General features: G+C 41.9%; 1 long non-coding RNA gene across 2 annotated transcripts in view; it reads right to left on the bottom strand.

Annotated features, from left to right (window-relative positions):
• The window catches only part of LOC147577097 (uncharacterized), a 120,871-nt gene extending 106,773 nt beyond the window's left edge, over positions 1–14,098 (bottom strand). For both annotated transcript variants that reach the window (XR_015256019.1, XR_015256017.1), the window contains exon 1: positions 13,780–14,098. This is a non-coding gene — a long non-coding RNA (uncharacterized LOC147577097). The remainder of the gene's footprint in view (positions 1–13,779) is intronic.
• Between the last annotated feature and the right edge of the window lie 9,721 nt (positions 14,099–23,819).

The following is a 23,819-nucleotide window of genomic DNA, read 5'->3' as shown; positions in this document are numbered from 1 at the left end:
CACCTTTGGTATTGCATTAGTTTTCTATTGCTGCCATAACAATTTATCACAGACTCAGCAGCTTAAAACAATACAAATTCCTTGTCTCACAGTTCTGTAGATCAGAGGTCTGAACAGGCTCAGGTGGTTCCTCTACTCTTGGCCTCATGAGGCCACAGACCAAGACATCAGTCAGCTTGGGCTTCTATTTGGAATCTCTCAGGGATAACCTCCTTTCAATTTGATTCAGGTTCTTAGCTGAATTCAGTCCTTTTTGGCTACAATGCTGAGGTCTCTGTTGCCTTGCTCACTGTCAGCTGGGAGCCTCTGTCAACCCTTTAAGGCCACTTTCATTCCTTATCATGTAGCCTCCTCCACATTTAAATCAGCAATGGTACATCGACGCCTTCTTATATTTCAAATTCTCCAGTTTTTGTGCTGCCTCTCTTCTGTCTCCAGCCAAAAAAAGTTCTTTGCTCTCAAAGCTCATATAATTGAGTCGGGCCCACCTGTATAATCCAGGATAACCACCCTATTTTAAATTCCGTAGCCCTAATTATACCTACATTTGCTATGTAACATAACATTCACAGATTCCAGAGATCAAGGTGCAGTCATATTTGGGGCTCCATTTGCTTATGACAGACCTTCTAAGTTTCTTGCATTTCCATATAAATTTTAGGATCAGCTGATCAATTTTCACCCCCCAAAAAAGTTTCTAATGCAATTGTTTACATACAAAAAGCTATAGATATTTTAATGTATACAACTTGATGAATTTGCAACTAACATAATTTTTTTTGAGACTGCATAAAACTGAGATCAATTTGGTGACTATTGACATCTTAACAATACTGATGCCTCCAATCCATGAACATAGTATATCTTTCCACTCATTCAGTCCTTTTTAGTTTCTGTCCACAATGTTTGTGAAGATATTTCATGCTGTTTGTTAGATTTACTAACAGGTATTTGATACTTTGGGTGCTTTTATAAATGATACTTTTTTTTTTTAATTTTCTAAAATTTTGTTGGTAGGCATCTTGTTGTATCACTTTGTATCACCAACCCTTAACACAATACCTGGCAATACTAGGCACTAAATAAATGGTTGTTAAATGAATAAATGAATTGCCCTTTATCTGGATTCTTTTTATGGCCCTTGAAATTTAGTATCTCATAGATGTTTGTGTACAAATTTTGGTTCCCTTTGAGACTATGAGCATTGTGGGGTAGAGTTATATCTTATCCACCTCTCTATACCAACTTCCTAGTACAGTGTTTGATACATTGCAGAGGCTATTAAAGTATCCTTACACTGTAAATTAGTGACATAGAATATCTACACTCATCATGAAGTATACTCTAAAACCACCCTGCTACCCTATTCTTCTTCTTTTTTTTTTTAATGTTTATTTATTTTTGAGAGAGAGAGAGACAGAGCAGGAGCAGGGGAGGGCAGAGAGAGGGAGACAAAGAATCTGAAGCAGGCTCCAGGCTCTGAGCTGTCTGCACAGAGGCTGACACGGGGTCCAAACTCATGAACCATGAGATCCTGACCTGAGTTGAATCGGATGCTTAACCAACTGAGCCACTCAGGCACCCTAGCTGCTAACCCAATTCTTACAGAAAGTTCTGTTGTACAAGATATTATTGTTAATGGAGGATTCCAGGAAACATGTGTGGTCAATATATTCTTCTAGATTCTGAAATCTCATCTGTAGACCCTCTAAATTATGTCATTAGGTTAAGTCAGAAAGCCTGATCCACAAGATACGTACTCCTTAGAGAACTTATTTTTCTGAATTGTGTTTGGCATTAGGTCATTGATCTGTTTTGAAAAACATAATAGAAAACAGCACTATGGAATTCAGTTTGTGCTAATGAGATAATGTTGAGAACACTGCTCTCTATATCATAAGGTATCTCTTTAATGAAGACCCACAGGAAATATTCTCTCCAGTCCTACAACTGTGAATAACTGCATTTCCTCAGCAACTGTAACTTATGTATCTCATTAATTTTCCCACTTTGTGTTGGCTACTAGGAAGGTCACTATTAATTAATGGCCAAACTTTTGGGTTTAAGTATTAAACTTGAGAAGACAAAGTAGAAAGTGAAAGAGAACTCCACTAGGGTGGAAACTCCAGCGAGCAGATGCAATTTTTTCTTTTTAATTCAAGCCTATATATGCAGTATCTATGTATTAAATAAATGAATGCTACATGGCACAACATGGTACCCTGAAAATAATGTACAATACAAAATACAATAATAAAGAAAGAGGGAGGAAGAAAAAAAAAAAGACTACAATGTTTGTAAAATCAATCAATTAGTTATGAGAAATTTAATGTGCCTTTTTCCCTAATGTTGAATTTTTAATGTATATTATTGTTTTTATTGCAAGATATTGGAACATTCATTAAGGCAGAACTTGTGTATTGATATGGAAAGATACAACAAAGTGAATACAAGTATGTACTATATAAACATATTTTTGTTTTTTCAAAACAAAACCCACACGAACATTTGTGTATTTTTTCCCAAAGAGAATAGTCATAGGTACAAAGAAAAAACCGGAACTTATGAGTACTATTCTACTTTCTGTATTATATTCTTTTGACCTTGACTTGTGACATCTCATAAGGGTAGTGACAGTTCAATGAAATTTGGCATGAAATTGATTTTTTCCTATGTTGCTAGTGGCAGTTTATGTTGGCAAACATATGGGTTGTCAATTTAACAATTGCTTATCTGAAACCATAATGATGTTCATAGCCTTTGACCAATTACTCCACATCTGGGCATTCATCTTAAGGAAACTGCTCCAACGAAGAATAAAAATTCATGCCCAAGGATATTCATCATTATCATAATGAAGATATTTAACAGTCCAAACCTAGTGGGAGTAAAATATTGAAATATCTTCCTTCTTTTAACATTTGTTTCTTTGTTGGATGGTATTTGAAGTAGAGCCTACAGCTTTTCAATCACTTTAAAGTATTAAAAATTAAAAAAAACTGTCTTATTTAGGGGTATTAAAATGTTTAATAAAATCTGAATCAAAACTTTAATCTCATTTAATTTAAAACTCTTGGTCTGATCTAAACTTAGAAACCTGTGATAAAGATTGGGAGGCAGTGGTGGGCGGGGAGGTAGAGAGACAGCCTTTTCTACTTTTTGTTTTATTTCCCTTATCAGATCGCTGTTTAGGATGGGGGCTGGGGAAGAGAGGTAGAGGGGAGTGAAAAGTCTTACTTGACTAATATAAATCTGGGGTCAGAGCTGTGGGGGCAGGGAGGGGGGAGATACCTAAATATTAGTCACCCTGTCTCTTTATCCCTTTTGGAGGGTAACTCCCCACTCAGTGGCCTCCCACTACATTGTCCCAGTTGAGCACAAACTCTTGCTTTTGGGTTAGGACTTGGCACAGGCAGACCTCTTGGGCAGGATGCTTCAAAACAAGCTCAGTGGCTTCCAAGAGCCAGCCTTGCTCCAACCACCACTGAGAGTGCCTTTTGCTCCTGTGGCCACCCTCCCCGTGCTCTGACCTCAAGGGAAGATATAACTTGCCTCTCACCTTTAGATATTTTTAGGTATGGACCAGACACGGGACATGGCTCCAGGAGTTCCGTTGAGGCCCCCCTCATTTGGCTTAAGGTGTCGGGAGAGAGGAATGGGAAGAAAGAGCCCTCCTTCATCTCTCCACAGAGTCTCACTAGGAAAATCCCCAGTTCCTCTGCCTTCCCATACGTATAGAATAGAGGTGAGTGATGCCTTCCCAAACACATAGACTAGAGGTACCTATGTGGGACAGAGTTAGTCTTTTGGATCTCCCTTTAGGAAGCACCACGTGGGTGATATGGCACCTTCTTTAGACACATGGGCACTTAACGCTCTTTACCCCAGCTGCAACCCTGAAACAAAAAGCATTCTTTGATACAACTTTATTCGTTTATCTACTACTCTTTTAAAACCAATCAAAATTTATTCAGGAAACTTGAAACAACTTTCACAACGTTCTCAATACTTTATAGCAGAAAACATAGTTCTCAGCAAAGAAAACTGGCCTTCAGTGTTTTAAATGCGTGCAAAATGCCTATTATAGTTGGTGTTGTGGCGGACTGATTAATCAAGTCAAAATGCAAATCGGCTACTACCTAGAGAGTACAATAAAATGGAAATAATTCATTCATAAGATTCTAATTTATAAAACAACTCTACTACTTACAAAATACAACCCTAAGTATTATAATTCTTTCAAGCTTCAATTTGAACAAATGTACAATCACTTAAACAACAGCTGTTAAACTAAATAAGAATTCAAAACATCTCTAAGAAAGTGACAGAAACATTATTAATATGATTGTCCTGGTTTAGACCTTCAGAAGGAGGTTCTTTGGAAGGCTGACTCATCCTTAGGGAACTCATCCCTTTGCGGCAGGGGTAAAATCCAGCTCTTGTTAAAAATTACAGAGAAGGAGCCCCCGAGTGGCTCAGTCAGTTAAGCATCCAACCTCAGCTCTGGTCACAATCTCACGGTTCATGAGTTCAAGCCCCGCATCGAGCTTACTGGTGTCAGCACAGAGCCTGCTTTGGATCCTCTGCACCCCCCTCTCTACCCCTCCCCTACTCACACATTCATTCTGTCAAAAATGAATAAACATATATATATATATATAATATATATAATTTATATATTCATATATAATATATATAATTTATATATATAAATTTTATTCATTTTATAAATGTTTATAAATTTTATAAATGTTTATTCATTTTATATATATAAAATATATATATATTATATATGTATGTATATATATATATATATGAGTCACAGGAAATGAAACTTCTTGGCAGGCAGATGTTCCTCAGCACTAGTGGAGGTTATGAAGCACCAGGAAAATCCCCTGTGGGAAGTAGTTTTGGGACTTCATACAAGTTTCTTGGAGGAGACAGCTATTCTTCTCTCATAATATACTCCCATGGGTCCATTCCCAGTATGGGACCTTCAACTGGATGATGTGATTTAGGGAAAAAGCCTGCACCAACTTCACTTGCTGGTGGTAAAGAGGAATCAGGACGACCTACATTACCCAAAGCATCTTCAGGATGGGTCCCATCAAGCCCTACTTTTAAAGATGTGGACCAGGGGCACCTGAGACGCTTGGTTGAGCATCTGACTGTTGATTTCAGCTCAGGTCATGATCCCAGGGTCGCAGGATCAAGCCCCATGTCAGGCTCCATGCTGAGTGTGGAGCCTGCTTAAGATTCTTCTCTCCCCCTCTCCCCCTGTTCTCACTCTCCCAATCTCTGTCTCTTTCTCTCAAAAAAAAAAAAAAAAAAAAAAAAAAAAAAAAAAAAACAGGTTTTTTTTTCAATTAAAAAAAATTAAAGATGTGGACAGTTTCCTCAAAGCTCATATTAACCTAAGTGGTCAACCTAAGTGGTGTCCAATTTTTGACTCTCTCCTTATATCCATTTCCTGGTGACCTTCATCCATGCTATCTTTTCCAAGGACAGCAGCCCAAACTGCCATTTTCAACAGCTATTCAGTCAGTGTTGATCTGACATTCCCTCTCCTGTAGAACTTTTTCCATCCACACTTTAGACCACTGGTTCTGAAAGCATGATCCATGGACCCCTGGAGGGTCCCCAAGACTCTTGTAGGGAGGCTATGAGGTCAAAACAACTTTTATAACCTTATGACTTTATAATACTGAGATATTATTCTCTTTTTTTGCAGGTGATGTTTGCACCAATGATGCAAAACCAATGATGGGTAAAACTGGTGACACTCTAATATGAATCAAGGTCAAGGCCCCAAACTGTATTAGTAGTCATTGTATTCTTTATCCACCTTGCAATTTCAGGTTAAAAATTTTTTTTTTATTTTTATTTATTTATTATGAGAGAGGGAGACAGACAGCGAGTAGGGGAGGGACAGAGGGAGACGGAGGCAGAGTATCCCAAGCAGGCTCCGCACCATCAGTGCAGAGCCCAACGTGGGGCTTGAACTCGTGAACTGTGAGATCATGCCCTGAGTTGAACTCAAGAGTCCGATGCTTAAACCAACTGAACCACCCAGGTACCCCCACGAAATAAATTTTTTTTTAATTCAGCTCTACTTAAGAATGGACTTGATGAAGCAGAAACAAACCTATAAATTTTATGAAAATTTCGTGTTCTAATATCACGAAAAAAAAAAAAATGGGAACAACACATAAAAGACTTCTGCTTCATTCTGAAGTGTGACGATTACCAGGAGGGAAAGCACATGTACAGCTGACTGAGTAGCAAGCTGCACTAGCCACTAGTCACTTTTTTCATAGAACACTATTCTACTTAAAGAAAAACAGACAAACTATACAAATTTAGGTATTTGGCAGACATTTTCTTGAAAATAAATTAAGCCTGTCACTTCCAGGACAACACCTGACAGTATTTTTGTGTCAATGGTAAGATTCAAGTTTCAAATGATTATTACAATTCTGGAAAAAATTGTATCTGTTACATGAGTTTGACAGCTTCCCAATACTTAAAGAGCCCTTCCTGATAAAATCAGCAGTGTTATTAATGAGCATAACATTTTGAGATTTTATAATGAAATATGTCAACATTTGGAAGATTCAGATAAGTCAGTGAACCAATATATTTCAAGGAGCCAATACACTATGTCACAAAATCATGCAGAGGTTAAAAAAAAAAAAAAGAAAAACCTATTCAAAGTGCAAAACAGACTAATTAATTTTAACCTAACAGAGCATGAAAATTTCACTGATATGATGTCACATTCCACATTGGAACTACCCTTCAATAAACAATTGCCAAGTTTTAGTAGGGTAACAAAGAATAGCCACAATTATCTGTTAAAAGGTTGTTAACATACTCCTCCTTTTTCCAAGTATGGATTTGTTTCAGATAGGATTTTTCATGTACTTGAGGTATAGCAACATATTGCAACATATTGAATGCGGAAACAGATATAATCCAGCTATCTTCTATTAAGCCAGACTTAAAAAAAAAATTTTTTTTTAATGTTTATTTATTTTTGGGAGAAAGACAACATGAACAGGGGAGGAGCAGAGGGACAGGGAGACCTAGAATCCGAAGCAGGCTCCAGGCTCCGAGCTGTCAGCATAGAGCCTGACATGGGGCTCGAATCCACGAACCGTGAGATCATGACCTGAGCTGAAGTCAATACTTAACCGACTAAGCCACCCAGTCGCCCCTATTAAGTCAGACTTTTTAAAAAAAATTGTAAATATGAAGGATAATACCAATATTCTCACTCATTCTTTTTTGGAAAATTTTGTCCATTTTTCTTTAGAATTTGTTCTTTCTTTTTAAAACATAAAATGTAAATAAATGTTATTTATTTTTAAAATGTAAAAATGTAATTTATTTTTAAAATGTGTGATAATAAATACAAAAGTAACAAATAATTGTACAATTATTATGAAAAATACAATAATGTATAAACGCTATCCTTATATTTTCCCCATCTTAATTTCTGATACAGTAAATGTCAACGGATATAAACCCACGTAAGTATTGGGGTCCTCAATAATTTTTAAGAGTTTAAAGGGGGGCGCCTGGGTGGTGCAGTCAGTTAAGCGTCCGACTTCAGCCAGGTCACGATCTCGCGGTCCGGGAGTTCGAGCCCTGCGTCAGGCTCTGGGCTGACGGCTCAGAGCCTGGAGCCTGCTTCCCGTTCTGTGTCTCCCTCTCTCTCTGCCCCTCCCCCGTTCATGCTCTGTCTCTCTCTGTCCCAAAAATAAATAAACGTTGAAAAAAAAATTTATAAAAGAGTTTAAAGGGTTCTGATATCAAAACGTTCAAAAACCGCTGCTGTAGAGTCTTCAACCATTTGTTTCTGTTCACTGAGGAGAGTCTTTTACTCTTTCTATCCTTTTCATTCTCATGAAAGTAGTTTTGTGCTTTCCGGAAGATGGACATATTCATCCACACTTTTATTTAATGGCATCATTGAGTTGTTCTTTGCTCTCCTGACAGAACTGTACAGCTATCTTGGCTTCAGCCACTCGGTATTGAATGGCTTCTGATTCATCTTCTGGCAACTAAGCATCCTTGTGATGTGACCCTCGTCACCTCTCACCTTAGACATTTAGATTTCTCTTGACTTTACTGTTTTACTGACAAGTCTATTTTTACCTCAAGAAGGAATGTGTTCCACTTGTTTTTTATTTGCTTCCAGGCTCAGCATTCCTGATAACTTGGCTCAAGGCTGGCCTCCTTCAACAGGGATTCCAGCACTTCAGAATCTCCCTTTGAATATTCCTGAGCTCAGAAATTTTACTTTTTCTTTGTCGAGGGCAGAAAAAGTTATGCCAGGCTCTTTCTCCCTACAAGTTCGGTTTTGTCGGCAAGAAAGACCATACCACCACCTCCCGGGTAGTGGGTAGCACCACCAAGGCCTGGAACAAACTCATCCCTTCAAGCAGGACCTTCAGACCTGCACACCATTTCCAGGATGGCCTGGGGGAAAGCTCTGTAGCCATCCACAGGCCCAATATGGCACCAGGGGCTGCCACAGAATAGCCCCGAATTTTCAGGGCCCTACTGGCTCAGCACCATAGAATGTTCCATTTGGAACATAAGTCAGTGAGAGAGAATCAAGGCAGGGTAGGGAGGACAAAATGACAAAACAGAGTCTTCCCACATTTTCTACATCGTGGTACACCAATCAATCATCGTCACTGGGGGGAAATGGGAGGTTCTTCATGGCTGGGAAATGGGAGGGCTGAGTGGTCATATCTTCCCACATGGGTGACCCCTTCCAGGACTGTTCTGCAGTGAAGGGCTCACCTGCTCATGCCAAGGGTCGAAGTTCCTCTTCTCTCATAGCCCTAGAAGCATGAGCCACCTGCAAAAGCCCCAGAGGTTTCCATCAGTGTGGGAGTGTCCATATGTGCATGTGTGAGTTGAGAATACAAAGGGCCTTACAGGAGGTTTTGATAACCTTCATGATGGCAGACTTGTCTGTTTCTCCTTTTAGTGCCATCAATTTTGCTTCAAGTATCTTGGTGCTCTGTCATTAGATGCATTTGCTTTTAGGATCGCTCTGTCTTACTGATGAATTGACCCTTTCATCATCATTATGGAGTTTCCCTCTTTATTTCTGGTAGTATTCCTTGTAATGAGGTCTATTTTTCTGACAGTAACAAAACCAGACCAGCTTTCTTGTGCTCACTGTTTACATAGTATATCCGTGTCCACCCACTATCAACCTGTCTTTTTTTTTTTTTATAAAGTTTGCCTCAGGTAAACAGCATATAATTGGATATTGCTTCTTTATACAATCTGAGATTCTTTGTCTTTTATGTAGAACATTTAGTCCATTTACATCCAATGTCATTATTGCTATGAAGAAGGTAGCATCTTCATATTTTTTCCTATTTCTTTTCTCTCCTTTTTCCTCTTCCTAATTTCCTATGTTCTGGGCTAGTCAAGTTTTGTTCTGTTGTTTTCTTTGTACTCCATCTTATCCCTTCTATTAAAAAATGATATGCTTTGTGTTACTTTTAAAGGATTGACCTAGAGATTTAATTGGAACCTTCAGTTATCACAGTAAAATAATGTCAAACTACGTTAGGAATAATTTAGGAAACTTACAACCATCTAGTTGTGAACGCCTGGCCTTGGTGAACTTGATATGTATGTCATAGTCCCAAGATACATTTTTATTTCTGTGTTTTAAATGGTCAATAATCTTTTACAGACTATATATGTATGTATATAGATATATGTGCATTATACACATTATTCCTGGTGAGAAACCTGCCATCATTCTAGAAGTACTGTGTCTTTTTCATCAGGCTAATTTTACAATTTTCTCTTTCTCTTTGCTTTTCGAAAGTTGACTGTGTTTGCCTATGGTTTCTTTTGAACTTATTATGTTTGGGGTTCATGGAGATTCTTGGACCTATAGATTGTTCTCTTTCATTAGTTTGGAGAAACTCGTGGCCATTATCTCTTTAAATATTTCTTATGCCTGTTCACTGTCTCCTCTCTTTCTAGGACTCCTTCTGTACTTCTACTAGATCATTCGATAGTGTTCCTGAGGTCTCAGATATACTTTTCAGTTTTTCATTCTTACTTCCTGTGTCCAGCTTGCATAACCTCTGTTAACTTGTCTCTATGTTCGCCAATCCTTTCCAATACAGGTATTAAAAGCGATTCTGGTAGGTATTTTTCACTTCTAGCATTTCCATTTGGTTCCTTTTAACATTTTCCTTGGTGTTTTGTTGTTGTTGTTTGTTTTTGCGGAAACTCTACTTGTTTACCACACTCCCTATCTCTTCCACTAGATTCTTTAAGATATTTATAATAGCTATTTAAAAGCCTGTGGCTGCTCTTTCCAACTTCTTTTGGGCTTGCTGGGGAGCTCTATTTGCCCTTACATCAATTTCTTTCCTTTGTTATTAAAACTTGGAAATTATTTAAATGGCCAATAAGAAGAGAATAGTTATTTATATAAGTGACAGGAAAACCAATACAGGACTTGTATGCACTGATTTCTAAAATAGTTCTGAGGAAAAGGCAAATGCTTAACCTATAACGTTAAACTTTTTATTTATTTTTTATTTTTTTTTTATTTTTTTCACCGTTTTTATTTATTTTTTGGGACAGAGAGAGACAGAGCATGAACGGGGGAGGGGCAGAGAGAGAGGGAGACACAGAATCGGAAACAGGCTTCAGGCTCCGAGCCATCAGCCCAGAGCCTGACGCGGGGCTCGAACTCACGGACCGCGAGATCGTGACCTGGCTGAAGTCGGACGCTTAACCGACTGCGCCACCCAGGCGCCCCAGTTAAACTTTTTAAAAACAGAGCATGAAGGCATATCTAAGAAAAGTTATGCAAAAGGCTTTATATACACACGGACAAGTACTAGGAAGAAACCCCAAAGAATGAAATATTTGAGCCACTAACGTGGCAAGAACATGAGCAGCTTGGTTTTAATTTTTTGTTGTGATTTCCATGAATAATGCCAATCCTACGAGTATGTAGTAAAGTACAAACTTTAGACAAATCAGAAGTAACAAGAACAATTTCTCCATCTACAAAAGATAACCCAGAGCAGAAAGGAGCCAGCTGGCCTTTTCTCCCCTAAGGCCCAAACAAAAAGAAACTACTTTAAAATCCAACGAGAGGACTGCGTTAGGAGCAAGAAAGAAAGGGCCTTTGGACTGTCAAGGTGGTAAAATGAAGGCTAAAACGAGAGAGTTGGAAAAGAGGAATCAACTTAGACAAATCAGATGCGCAATGGACCAGTCCTGCCCATGGGTTCTTCACTAACTGACAGTAATTCCATCAGACATCCCAGAGTAAACCATCCTCATTTTCATCACTGTTATTACAGACTAGAACCGGTTACCAAGAGAAGCTGTGGAATTTTTTCCCTGAAGGCCATTTAAAATCACATATAGACAACCACCTGTCTGAAATAATTCAGATCCTACCGTGCCTGGAGGTAGGGGATTGAACTCAATGACACCTGAAGGCCCGTTTAAACCCTATGACTTTGTGATTCCTGTGCTGACAGTATTATATAGAGAAGGCCTGACTCTCCAGTGTTGCTCTCATCTTTTCCATGTGCTCTCTGTTGACGCGATTTTCAGACTGGAAAGAGAAACTCCTTCTTGCAAGGAGTGGGTTCAATCCTCTCCCTGACATGAGGCTGAAATGTTAGTATTGCATGTATCGCGGGGGAATATTTCCCAGATGCAGTGGATCATTTCTTCTCTCCCTTCTCACCCTCCCAGGTGTCACTGTGCCTGGAGAGAATTCCCGTGGCAAGGAAGGGTGAAGGCAGGTTGCAGAGGAAAGAAAACCCGAGGCCTAAGAAACTGGGTGAGTGGGCCTGGCAGGAAGGGGGAGGGGTAACGGGGAGGGGAATTTATGGAAAGTCAAGGACACAAAGCAGGCGTTTGAGATTGAAAATAAAAAGTCTAGCGAGCCCAAGTCGTGCGTGTGTGTGTGTGTGTGTGTGTGTGTGTGTATGCATGTAGGTGTGTTTAAAGTGCCTTAGGACACAAAATTCTACACCGCCGAACAAAAGCTATTAATCTGACCACGGCCACTAAAAATATTAATGACGCCAGACGAAACGCTCCATAAGAAATCATCCCCAGCAGTCAGAAAGGGAGGACACTATCTATCTGGCAAGATTTCGTACACACCCACCTGGGATGAAAAATTACCGGCCTACAAAAATAACCAAATAAACTTGTACTTTGCCCCCGAATTTCTCATCTCTAATCTGTCAGTGATCACGTCCGGGGGGGGGGGGGGTGTTCTCTTTCGAGAACTGCGTTTTGACCTCCTTTGCAATGTGATTTTCACCCTGAGAAGGGACGGGGGCAGGCATTATTGAAAGCCCAGTTTCAGATCAGCATTAACAATTCATGGAGCTCGTCTCCAGTTCCACCTAAGGCGCAGGGAAGGACACCTGACGTGCAGCAAGGGCTTGTTCAAAGTATCTCCTAATCTGCTTTGAAATGCACAGTGGATTGGGGCCAACTCCAGGTCAACACCCAGTCCTCCTTCAGCGCCGGGCCTGCCGGCGATTCCTCGGGCAGAGGAAGTGAAAAGACACGACCCACTGCAAACCCACTGCAGCGCCCCGCCCCGGCAGCTGTGGGCTCTTTTGAAATGCAAACCTCGGGAGCGGAGGGGTTGGAAACTTGTTTTCTATTCAGGGCCATGGGCTCACCGAGGGGAAAAAAATAATCACCAAAAAGTAATTTCGGCTGAGTGGTTTACAAAGCGAGGTGGATCAAAGGTTAAACTCGCACAATTTAAATATTGGGAAGAGGGAATTTTAAACATGACTCATTAAACATACCCAATTTGGGAGAATGTATTTTCTCATTTCTCGGGTGAGGACGAGAGGAGGGGGGCTCTGGGCTCCTCCCAGGCCCCCAAACTTCCTGCAGGTAAAGCCTGCAGTCTGGCCAGCACACGCGGGGACCACTGCGCCCCCCCGACTAGCAACGCCCTTCTGGCTCCTCCTGCTCTTCCTCCCACCCCCACTCCACGGGGTCATGTGCCAGGCAGGGCGGCCTCCTCATCTCAGACTTGGCTGGCTGCTCCTCCAGGTGTGGGCCAGGCCAGCTTTCGTGCCCTGGCCGCTGTCTCTGCCTGGACAGCCTCCCCAGCCGTGAGCACCTGACCCTCTCCCCCCACCCCCGCCCCGCGCCCTTCATCTCCACCCAGACCTTCCTGCTGAGCTCCAGGCCCGTAAACCCCACTGGCGGCACACACAGCCCCTCGGATGTCCCCCCACGCACCTTGAACTCGAAGCGCAAAGCCATCTGCTGGGTGTCCAAAGGCCGGACACTAGGAATCAGTCTAGAAACCTCCCGCCCCCTCACTCCACGTCCAATCCATCTTCAAATCCTAAATCTCTCTCCTCTCTCCCCCCAAAGTCCCAGCTGCCAGCAGTGCGATAAGCCATTAACCAGTTCCTCTGCATCCGTTTGGCCCCCTCCGGCTCATTCTGTCCACACCAGCCAGGGGGGTCCTTCTAGAGGGCAAAAGGATGCATTCCAATGCTTTTCAAATAAAGACCAACGTCCTTATCGCGGCCCATAAGGCTGTGAATGACCCGCCTTGGCACAATTTCGCGGCCTTGTCTCCGGATACCTTCCTGCCTCCCACAGCCCTAGCCCCTCCCCCGCCCTTCCGATCCTCTCTGGAAACCCCACAGGATTTACTCTGCTCCACTCCGTGTGGGCACCTCCAGCAGTGCCCATTCTTTCTGCTCGTACCTGCTTCCTCCCGTGAATCTGCTTGGCGGATGTCTGTCTGTCCAGCCGCAGCAGAATCACCACTTCCTCGGAGAAATCTTGCTGCGTCACCAAGGCCAAATCGAAACCTCCATGCGTCCGGCTTCCAAGTCTCCTTGACTTTGCATTTTTGTGGGATTATCCCACTTTCTACTTACAGGGCCATTCTGCATGTTTAGTGGTTTGTCTTCTTTGCATCGTGTGTCTCTGGCGCCAGGCATTGGCCTGCACGCAGGATACAGTCAATGAAGCTCTCCTGAATGAATGAATAAACGAGTCCTAGAAATAGACATAAGATCATCAAAACATAACAGAAGCCTAGCTGTAGCCAAGTTACTCACAATTTGTGGATATTTATTTCTGCGAATTCAGTCAGATTCTCTCTCTCTCTCTCTCTCTCTCTTTCTTACTCATATCGGAGTCAGAGACCAACTTAAACCCCCGTGGTTTTTTCACATTAACTGATGCCCAGCCCGCTAGGCTTCTGTGCTTAGGTAACTGGTAGTTCACGTACACGTGAAGTTTTTATCTTTGGGGAAAAAAATAAAATTTTTGAAAACAAATGCTGTCATACAAGATATTAACTGTCCTCACCGGGTGTCATTTAGAAACACTGTAGTCATGATTTTCCTGACTTTTTTCAGGTTGCTAATAAATGGTCTCCTCACGTCGGCACCACAAGACCCCACGGATAGCCCTGAAGGCCTCTTTCCCAGTGTGGCAGGTATAACTTGTCAACTCATCCAACAGCCCTTTCTCCCAACTTTCTATTCCTTGCTCTCTTTCAATGATAGAGGCTAAGAAAGCCAGAAACCCAATTTGTCATCAGCTTTCCTTCTAGCTGGTGGTGGCTAGTGAGAAATAAAGGAACACCTACAAGGAGGAAGGAATATAGGGAAATAGTTCGCTTTAAAAAATAAAAATAGACAAAAAAACAAGGTCAAACTAAGATGTGCTCTCTTAATACTGATGACTCCATTACTTCTACCTTGGAATTTGATTGTGATGCCTGGAGCTTTAGCAGCCATCCTGTGACCCTGAAGTGACAAGCATGAAGGCAGAGGGAACTGGCCAAGATGGAAGAACTTCTGAACTAGCCTATTGTAGGTTCACAACCCTCTCCGGACTTTCTAGCATAATCTGAAAACAGCCCCCGTATGCAGGGGGCAGGAAGATACTGAAGAAAGAGGCAGGTCACTCCATGTTGGTAGGTGGCCATTTTAATAACAGTGAAGGGAATTTACATACAAAGCCCTAACTGGGCTCAGTCACATAGCCCCTGCAGGTGTTCTTAACACCACATCACCATCTCAAAGGCAATGTCCTTGGAGCTAACTCTGTGAGCTGGAAAGGAAAGCAGAACCCACATTCCAAGCAGGGGTGGGGAGGAGCCTCCAAGTGCCCAGCTCCAGCTCACAGGTCCATCAGCAGTCACATCTTTTTTTACCATGTTCCCTTATACTTGTTATGTTTACCTTCAGCGTTCTTGTCAGAAATAACTGTTTCTGCACTATTAGCTGGTTTTTTCTGTGATTGGCAGTCAAAAGTAACTTGAGTGATACACTTAGTTAGAACAGGACCATTGAACAACTTTCAAGGTAGAGTTGATCAACCAGACACAATTCTAACCATAGTGAACTCCAACCCTCATTTTTCTCTATCCACAAAGCTATCGTGAAAGACTTTATTTCAAATTCCTTCCTCAAGTAAAGATACACAGAGACTGTGATATTTCCCCTCCTTTGATAGTTCTGTAGGTTTACCCCATAAGCATTGCTCTTGGCCTGAAAACAATATAGATAATAGACATATTGTGCTCAGATCCATTTTCTGTGAGATTTGATCTGGATTAACATTAAGCCTCTGAAGACCTTGTTGTCTGGCAGCTTCATCCTTACCCTTTTTCGTAATTCGTTTTTGAAGTGGGTAGGTACTTTTCCCCTTTGAACACATAAAAACGGAAAACCCAACAAAACAAAGAATAAGTTCTCCTACTGCTCCTCCAAACTCTTCCATGGTTCTGTGTCTTGAAAACTCTTCAGAGGCTCTCTCCAGTCAATAGAATAGTCACAGTATCCTCTGGCATTAGTTAGAATATCAGCTGGGTTTCCGTGTCAAGGACTCAAAATAATAGTGGCCTCAATAAGAAAGGGGATTACTTCTAGCCTAATGGTCCAGCTGCTGGCAGAATACATTGGCATGGTAGTTCCAGAGTGTGAGCCGCCCAGTTTCCTTCCATCTTCTTTCTCTAATGTACCTGGTTGGCTTGTTCTCTCATTCCAAGATGGTACCCACCACATCCACATTCAGGGCAGCAAGATGGAAAAAGGAAAATGGAAGATGTCCTTCCCCTCAAAGGGCATGACCCAGGAATTGGCACTCAGCGTTTACACTCATGTCTAACTGACCACAGCTTAGTTGCATGGCCACACCTGCATGTAAAAAGGCTATTCTGGGAAGCCATGTGCCCCGCCAAATAGCAGGGCTTCTATCACTGTAGACAAAGGGAGGAGAGATTGTGAGGGATAATTTACAGTCTCCATCAGACTTCCCCCCCAAGAGAAATCTGATTTCCTGGACTAAAGTCCTGGTAACAAACAAAAATGTAATAATCAAAATGAAATCAAGCCAAAGGCTGAAGCTGGCTCTTGGGCAAGACAGAGATCACTCACTTTAATCAGAGAGGCCCAATATTTTCTAAGAATTTTCTCTAGAATAGCAGTTCTCAAGTATGGCCGGGACCAGCAATGTAAGTGTCACCTAGGAATTGTTAGAAATGCAAATTCTTGGGGCCTGCTTGACTGACTGAATCAGGAACTCTAGAGGTGGGGCTCAGTCATCTGCTCTTAATGAGCTCTGCAAAAGATTCTAAGACATATTCCAGTTTGAGAACCAGCACACTATAAAGTATAGCACTTCCTGGGTTCATAGCAAGCATTTATAATTCCTACAATAAGACTCCTGGTACCTGAAGAGTTCTTGGACACAGATAAGTAATAAACGATTCAGTTAAGGAAAAGTTCTGAGTAAAATGGATTCCAAATAAAACATGTATCTTTACATTGGGGAGTCTTTAATTCTTCCTAAGAAATACTCTATTAGAGGGGCGCCTGGGTGACTCAGTTGGTTAAGCGTCCAACTTCGACTCAAGTCATGATCTCCCGGTCTGTGAGTTCAAGCCCTGCGTCGGGCTCTGTGCTGACAACTCGGAGCCTGGAGCCTGCTTCGGATTCTGTGTCTCCTCTCTCTCTCTCTCTGCCCTTCCCCTGCTCATGCTCTGTCTCTCTCTGTCTCTCAAAAATAAAATAAAACATTAAAAATTTTTTAAAAGAAAGAAATACCCTATTAGATATGTATGTAACCTTTTCAAAAACAACAGTTATGCAGGAGTGGATTTAAAATCAAGAAAAGGGCAAATCTTCCTCTTACTATATCATCATCATAAAGACACGGATCAGCTCTCTTTCTGATGCAGTCAGCATCATGGAAAGGACATCCAGCAAGGCATCTCACCCCAAAGGAAGGAGTGCTGAGGGGTCCACTAGGTGGAGGAGGAGGGGGTCTCTGGGGGCATCCCTCCACACAGTGCTTTTCTGGTCTAGCTCATGAACAATTACTTATATACCCAGTCTCCTTTCTCATATGGTTTTATTACCTATAAGAGGTACAACATTGTCTTTATAGTCATTTACAGCAGTTCCACTCAAACATTTGCAGGTGAATCACCTGGGGATCTTGATAAAATGCAGATTCTAATTCAGTAGGCCTGGGCCCAGGTAGCAAGGATTTGTAGAATAACAGGATAAACAATGGAGGCGCTGTTTCAGAAAGCCTCCCAAATGTAGCTGACGTCGGCTGAAGTGGGGACTATTCAGGGGCGCCTGGGTGGCGCAGTCGGTTAAGCGTCCGACTTCAGCCAGGTCACGATCTCGCGGTCCGTGAGTTCGAGCCCCGCGTCGGGCTCTGGGCTGACGGCTCGGAGCCTGGAGCCTGTTTCCGATTCTGTGTCTCCCTCTCTCTCTGCCCCTCCCCCGTTCATGCTCTGTCTCTGTCTGTCCCAAAAATAAAAATAAAAAAAAAAAAAACGTTGGAAAAAAAAAATTTATGAAGTGGGGACTATTCAAATTAAATCTTCAACACCTGGCAGGTTAAAAAAAAGAACAGAAAAGATGCTTATTTGCCGGGAGCAGTGCACAAGGAGAGGAAAAAAGGAAGGGGGTACAGGATGCTCATTCCCCCGATTGTTGTTCTACCCTTGCTTCCGGGACAGAACATCCTCACAGTGGGCAGAGCTGTTTTACCCTGGGAATCATTATAGTTGATGACAGGCATTCTGTGATGCATGCATTCAGTTAATAAATGCCTACTGAACCATGATTATGTGCGAAGGGGGTCAACTCGAGTCTCAGAGCATCACCTGAGAAACGAAAAGGGCACCAGTATGGTCCCACACTCCGGCTAGGCTTTAGCTTCTTAGAATGCTCCCCACCACACCTTCTGTCCCTCAGAGCCCTGGCCTATTTCCAGAAAATCACCCTAGAAATAGGCTCTTACTTCTCATTGGGCTGTTTAGTAGCTTTGCCTGACAAGGGCTTGCTTACATGTGGTTCATTTGCTTTACGCCACAGGAGAAAATGTTCTCCGGTTGGGGAGGTGTTTTGTCCAAGGGGGCCCCCGTGGCATCTGCGTCCTCCGCTTATTTAGAGCTAGGGTTCAGCATTCCCTCCTTCAACGCAAAATCATTCTTTTAGCCCAGTGTTAATGACAGCCCTCAGTGTCTTAACCGAAAGATTAAATGTGCTTCTTCCTTTACTATTCTTTAAAACAAGATGAACTTCTGGAAATTCCCCCACGCACATGCTGACCCTAGCTCTCCTTTCGTCATCTCCCACAAAAGAACATTAGGAAAGCTCTAAGAACCCTTCTACTCAAGAGAAATCAAGAGACCATAAAGGCCCTGGGTGACCTGAACCTATGTTTCCAAGTCAAAAATCAAGAATCTGCCTGGAAAATGCAGGAGTACTTAGGGGGACAAAGGAACAGAAAATTTAGCAATAGGCTTGTCCTAAAACGTTTCAAATATATATTCATCTTATAATTGGTAACTGGAAGTGTTCTAGAGAGGACATAGGAGGGGGTAAAAGGGATACAGGAAAGGGACACAGAGAAAAGACAGTGATTATATGCTTCATAACTGTATCACTCAGGATAAGCTAGATCAGTTTTTGAGCCCTATTTTTCGTTTATCACCCTCCAAAGAAGTCTTTCTTTTTGGACATTTTTTTATTAATGCCCCCCATGAAATTTCTGTACCACAGATATGCTATCTGTTTCTTATATATACTATAATAATATATATTAATGTGTATAATATATAAATATATTATATACGATATAAATATAATAATTATATATTATATATAACATATGTTATATATATATATGATATATATATTCTATATATATATCATATATATATTCACCCACCCCAGGAACCAAGTTGCATCCCTTGTATGTGATATCCTCCCTCCCCCTTAAGAATGTATGGGTTAGATGCTACTCGGTAACAATCCCAAATCTTAGTAGATGGCTACAGCAAAGCTGTGTCTCACTCACATTCCCTATGTATCACGTGTCAGATGACGGGGAGATGTTGCTCCCCAAATCTCTTATCCCCAGGATCCAGGCTGACAAAGCAACTACCAATTTCAGTGTTGGCAGATACCAATGGCAGAGCGTTCAGGAGGGTCTCACACCTGTAATTAAATGCTGTGACTCACAAGACGCATGTCACTTCTCATCTCGGGTCATTGGCTGGAAATACGCCCTATGGTCCCCCCAACCACAAGGAGACCAGAAAGTTTGATTCTATTATATGCCTAAAGATAGAGAACAGGAGGAAATGGCAGGCAAAAGCCATCAAAAGCTCTCAAAACAACCCTGCATTTGGACAGCCCTGCTATGAAAGAGTGCACGTTGCTAAATATATACAGAAAGACTCTCGGGACCATAGGATGTGAATTTTCCTTGTCCGAGGCTCACCTGAGTTTTTGCCAGAATCAATCAACATAGATGCCTCCCGGTCTCTACCACCCTATCCGATGTCCAGTCCACTCATATCCCAAGTACACTGTAGCCACACACACCTCATTCCCCTCTTCTCTCACAACCATTTCCACTTCAATTCTCCATCTAGAGATCAAAAGTCAACAAAAGGAAGTTAGAAGCCTACAAAGTCTGTCTGTCAGAGAAACTCTTTACACTGCAAAATATTTCAACTGCCAGTACCTTCTGGGGAAGCTGGTGAACCGGACACAAATAGTTCAACACATAAGCAAGGGTCATCATCAAGGGGAAGCTTGAGGTAAGTGCTCAAGAAATACGTGATAAATCAATGAATGAAAAGCATAATGCCCTAAGTAATACATTTTCCAAAGCCCCAAATAATACATTTTCCCTCTCGTTGTTGTTTTCCTTATCTTGATGTGGACCGTGGTACTCTCCTTCCTCCCGTGCTATGTTCCAGGCTTAGCTTAACAACAAACTCTGTTTCCATGCGGTCCTATCGTTGGCTTGACAACTAGGTTTGGAGTATCCGTGTTTATTGTTCGGCGTCCTCTTTCTTTCCTCTCTGTTTGCAGGCAAGGCCTTGTAACTGGCCCCTTCTCTAGATTGCCCCATTCTCTGTTTGATCTGTGACATTCTGGGTCTCGTGTTAGCCCTCCCCGAATTCTCCAGAAGAAAGGATCTGATGACATAAACGCCTTGACAGTGAAACAGTGACATTAATGAACAGAAAGTAATCGGATACGACTGCAAAATGCCAGAAACGTGTATACGCAAGAGCTGTGCAGGTCCAGCCAAGAACTGTTATGGGTTTGCTGTTTCTCATTTTAAAGTACACTAATGGAACAGGTGGTTAGCGGTCAGTATTAGTCCCCTTTCACATATAGTTATGTGAACAGGCACTCCTGATGCTGGGGTTTCACTGCTCTCAAAAACTATGAAATATGAACAAAAACAAATCAGCCAGTTGGTCCATATTTTGGCAGTTCAAGTGTCCAAGTGAAGGTGTGTGACTTTCAAACCAAAATATTTCCTTAACAATATGAAAATGTTAGTGAAGCACCTCCTGGGACAGAGTTAGGGGCCAGAGTGAGGACATGAGAATAAGAGCTCGTCTTTCTGTTCTACAGTGGGGATAGAGTGAATAAAAAAAATACCATTGAGGGAAGGGAGAGGAGGAAGATGCCCCCAGACCAGCAGAAAAGTTTTGAGTCAGATATTCTAGAACCAAGCCTCAGAAAGGGCAACTGAGACTTGCTCTGAACCATTTCTACCTCTCTTCATCTGATATTCTTGACGAACAACAGATTGGAGAGGAAGAGTGCAAAAGGCAAAGAAAGGACAGGATCTTACTTTGCCCTTTCAGGGCAGGCTGCCTATTTGCCAAACAACACGTATTTCCTGAGCATGATAGGAGGCAGGCACTGCCCTAGGCACTAGGGATTACACACACTGGGGCACAGCACAGACACAGCCCCTGATCTCATGGAAGTAACGTTTGCATGGAGAGGAAGAGACCAGGAAGAAGTAAACAAACAAATCAGTGAGGCAATTCTGTGTGATGGTGAATGTTAGAAAGAAAAGAAAACAGAATCAGGTAATTTTCTTTTTAACAATATGAGAGTAGTCTGTTACTTTAAGCAAAGTGGTCAGGTAAGATTCTTCTAAGGTAATGTCATTTGAACTGAGACATAAATGATGAGAAAGGAATGATAAGTACAAAGCCCTGGGGGCCGTAACGAGTTTGGCACATTCAAGGAACAGAAAGAAGGCCGTGTGCCTGGAAAAGCAGGGACGGTTGTGACAGGAGATGAAGCTGAAGCCTTAAGTTGACTCTAAAGTTTTTTCTTATTGTTTATTTATCGTTGAGAGAGAGAGAGAGCGCCGGGGAGGGGCAGAGAGAGAGGGAGACACAGAATCCGAAGGGGGCTCCAGGCTCCGAGCTGTCAGCACAGAGCCCCACGCAGGGCTGGAACTCACAAGCTATGAGATTATGACCTGAGCTTTAAGTCTGACGTCCAACCGACTGAGCCACCCAGGCGCTCATAAGTTGAATCTAAATCATGTGGGTCTTAGGGGCATCCGGTGGCTCGGTCAGTTAAGCATCTGTCTCTTGGTTTCAGCTCAGGTCATGATCTTGTGGTTTCGTGAGCTCAAGCCTCGCATCCAGCTCTGCGCTGGCAGCACAAAGCCTGCTTGGGATTCTCCCTCTCCCTCCTCTCTGACCCTCCCCCACTCGCACTGTTGCTGTCTCTCTCAAAATAAGTAAACTGTAAAATTAAAAAAAAAAATTTTAATAGTAAAATAATAATAAATCATGTGGGTCTTAAATTTCTGCATATATATATATATATATACACACACATAGTGTGGCTGTCACAAGTCAGAGTGAGGAGAGCAGGCGTGAGTTGTCAACCCTATGTCTACCCCAGCTGGCAAGTACGTTCTCACAACTAGTTAGTGTAGAAGAATCATTCTGTCCTAGGCCAAGTTTTCTAGAAGTAGTCCCTGAGACAAGGACTCACCTACAAGTGATTTACTAAGGAATTTTGCCAGGAAGAAACCGGTAAGGGAAGGTGGGAAAGCGAGAGAAAGATGAAAAAACTAAGGAAGGGAGGATCTTCAGAAGGGCTTAGGAGCCCTATAGTCTAATCCCCAGAGGCCAATCCAGGCAAAGTGGGTTCCAGTGTCCTATCTAGAGTCCTCTGAAAAAGAGCTATGGTGGTAACAATTGGAAGCAGAAGCCCCATGAAGCATGCGTGTGTGTGTGTGCGCACACACACACACACACACACACACACACACACACAGTAAAATCAGATCCTACAGGACTGGAAAGAGTACCTACATGATCCATTACACAGCCTAACCCTTCAAAATAAGTCTCCACCACCTACTCCCTCTGTGATCTCAGTGTTCTCATCTATATAATGTATATGATCATAGTTCCTTCCTTACGGGGTTATTCCAAGGATGTAAATAATGATAATGCATTTCATATTTTAACACAATACCAGCATATAGTAGGCACTCAACAAACAGTATTATTTTTTTCATCTAATCAGGCATTCCAAAATTGCTGCACCAATCTAATGGAATATGTTCCTGTTTATTGCTTTCTCCATACTCATATGAGATCATAAAAGCTCCACCTATTTCCATAAATATAATGGCTTTATAATAAGGTCAGTTGGCAGGCTAGAGGATTAGCCTCAGAACCTTCAAAGAGAAACACAACTGCATTCCCACCTAATTATACATCAAGGCATCCTTAAGAATCTCTTCCTGCTGGGGAGGACTAGGAATATTCTCAATAATAACCAGGGAATGTCATTAGCTATCACAAAAACATTTAGAAATCACAGCTGTCCAAAGACTTCAATCAAATTCTTTACATTTGAGTTCATTAAGGGTGATAATAGACTTGCTTCATGGATTCTTGGATATATTTCACTGCTTCCACATTGTACTTCAAATGCTATCTTACTTCCTAATAATGAAGGTACAGGTTCACTTCAGCAGAACTTTTCAAAACTTGATTAAAGCACCCAATGTCAAAGAATCTCTATTTAGCACTCAGTGGGACTTTGAACATCTAATCATGTTCACATGTCTTTTATCATCCCATTTCCTGGCACCAGCATTTTGAGTGGTTTTCAGGCTGGCCTTTTTCTTTCTTTCCATTAAAATGAGCCCAAAGACAAGCAAAGGATGACCTTGAAGTATGGGACTTAGAAACCAAACTCAGTACACACAGGGTTCTAATACAGAACCGGATACTACTTGGCTCAGGTTCTAGTTGGAAAGGAGAAGAATACATTCCATTCATTCCACTTCTGTGTGTGTGTGTGTGTGTGTGTGTGTGTGTGTGTGTGTGAGAGAGAGAGAGAGAGAGAGAGAGAGAGAGAGAGAGAGAATACAAGTGGGGGATGGGCAGAGAAAGAGGGAGACACAGA

This window comes from Puma concolor, chromosome C2 (assembly GCF_028749965.1).
Source record: "Puma concolor isolate L17-30 chromosome C2, mPumCon1.1.hap2, whole genome shotgun sequence".
Taxonomy (NCBI): Eukaryota; Metazoa; Chordata; class Mammalia; order Carnivora; family Felidae; genus Puma; species Puma concolor.
The sequence above is the reverse complement of the archived record's forward strand: the minus strand, read 5'-3'. Positions and strand labels throughout refer to the sequence as shown.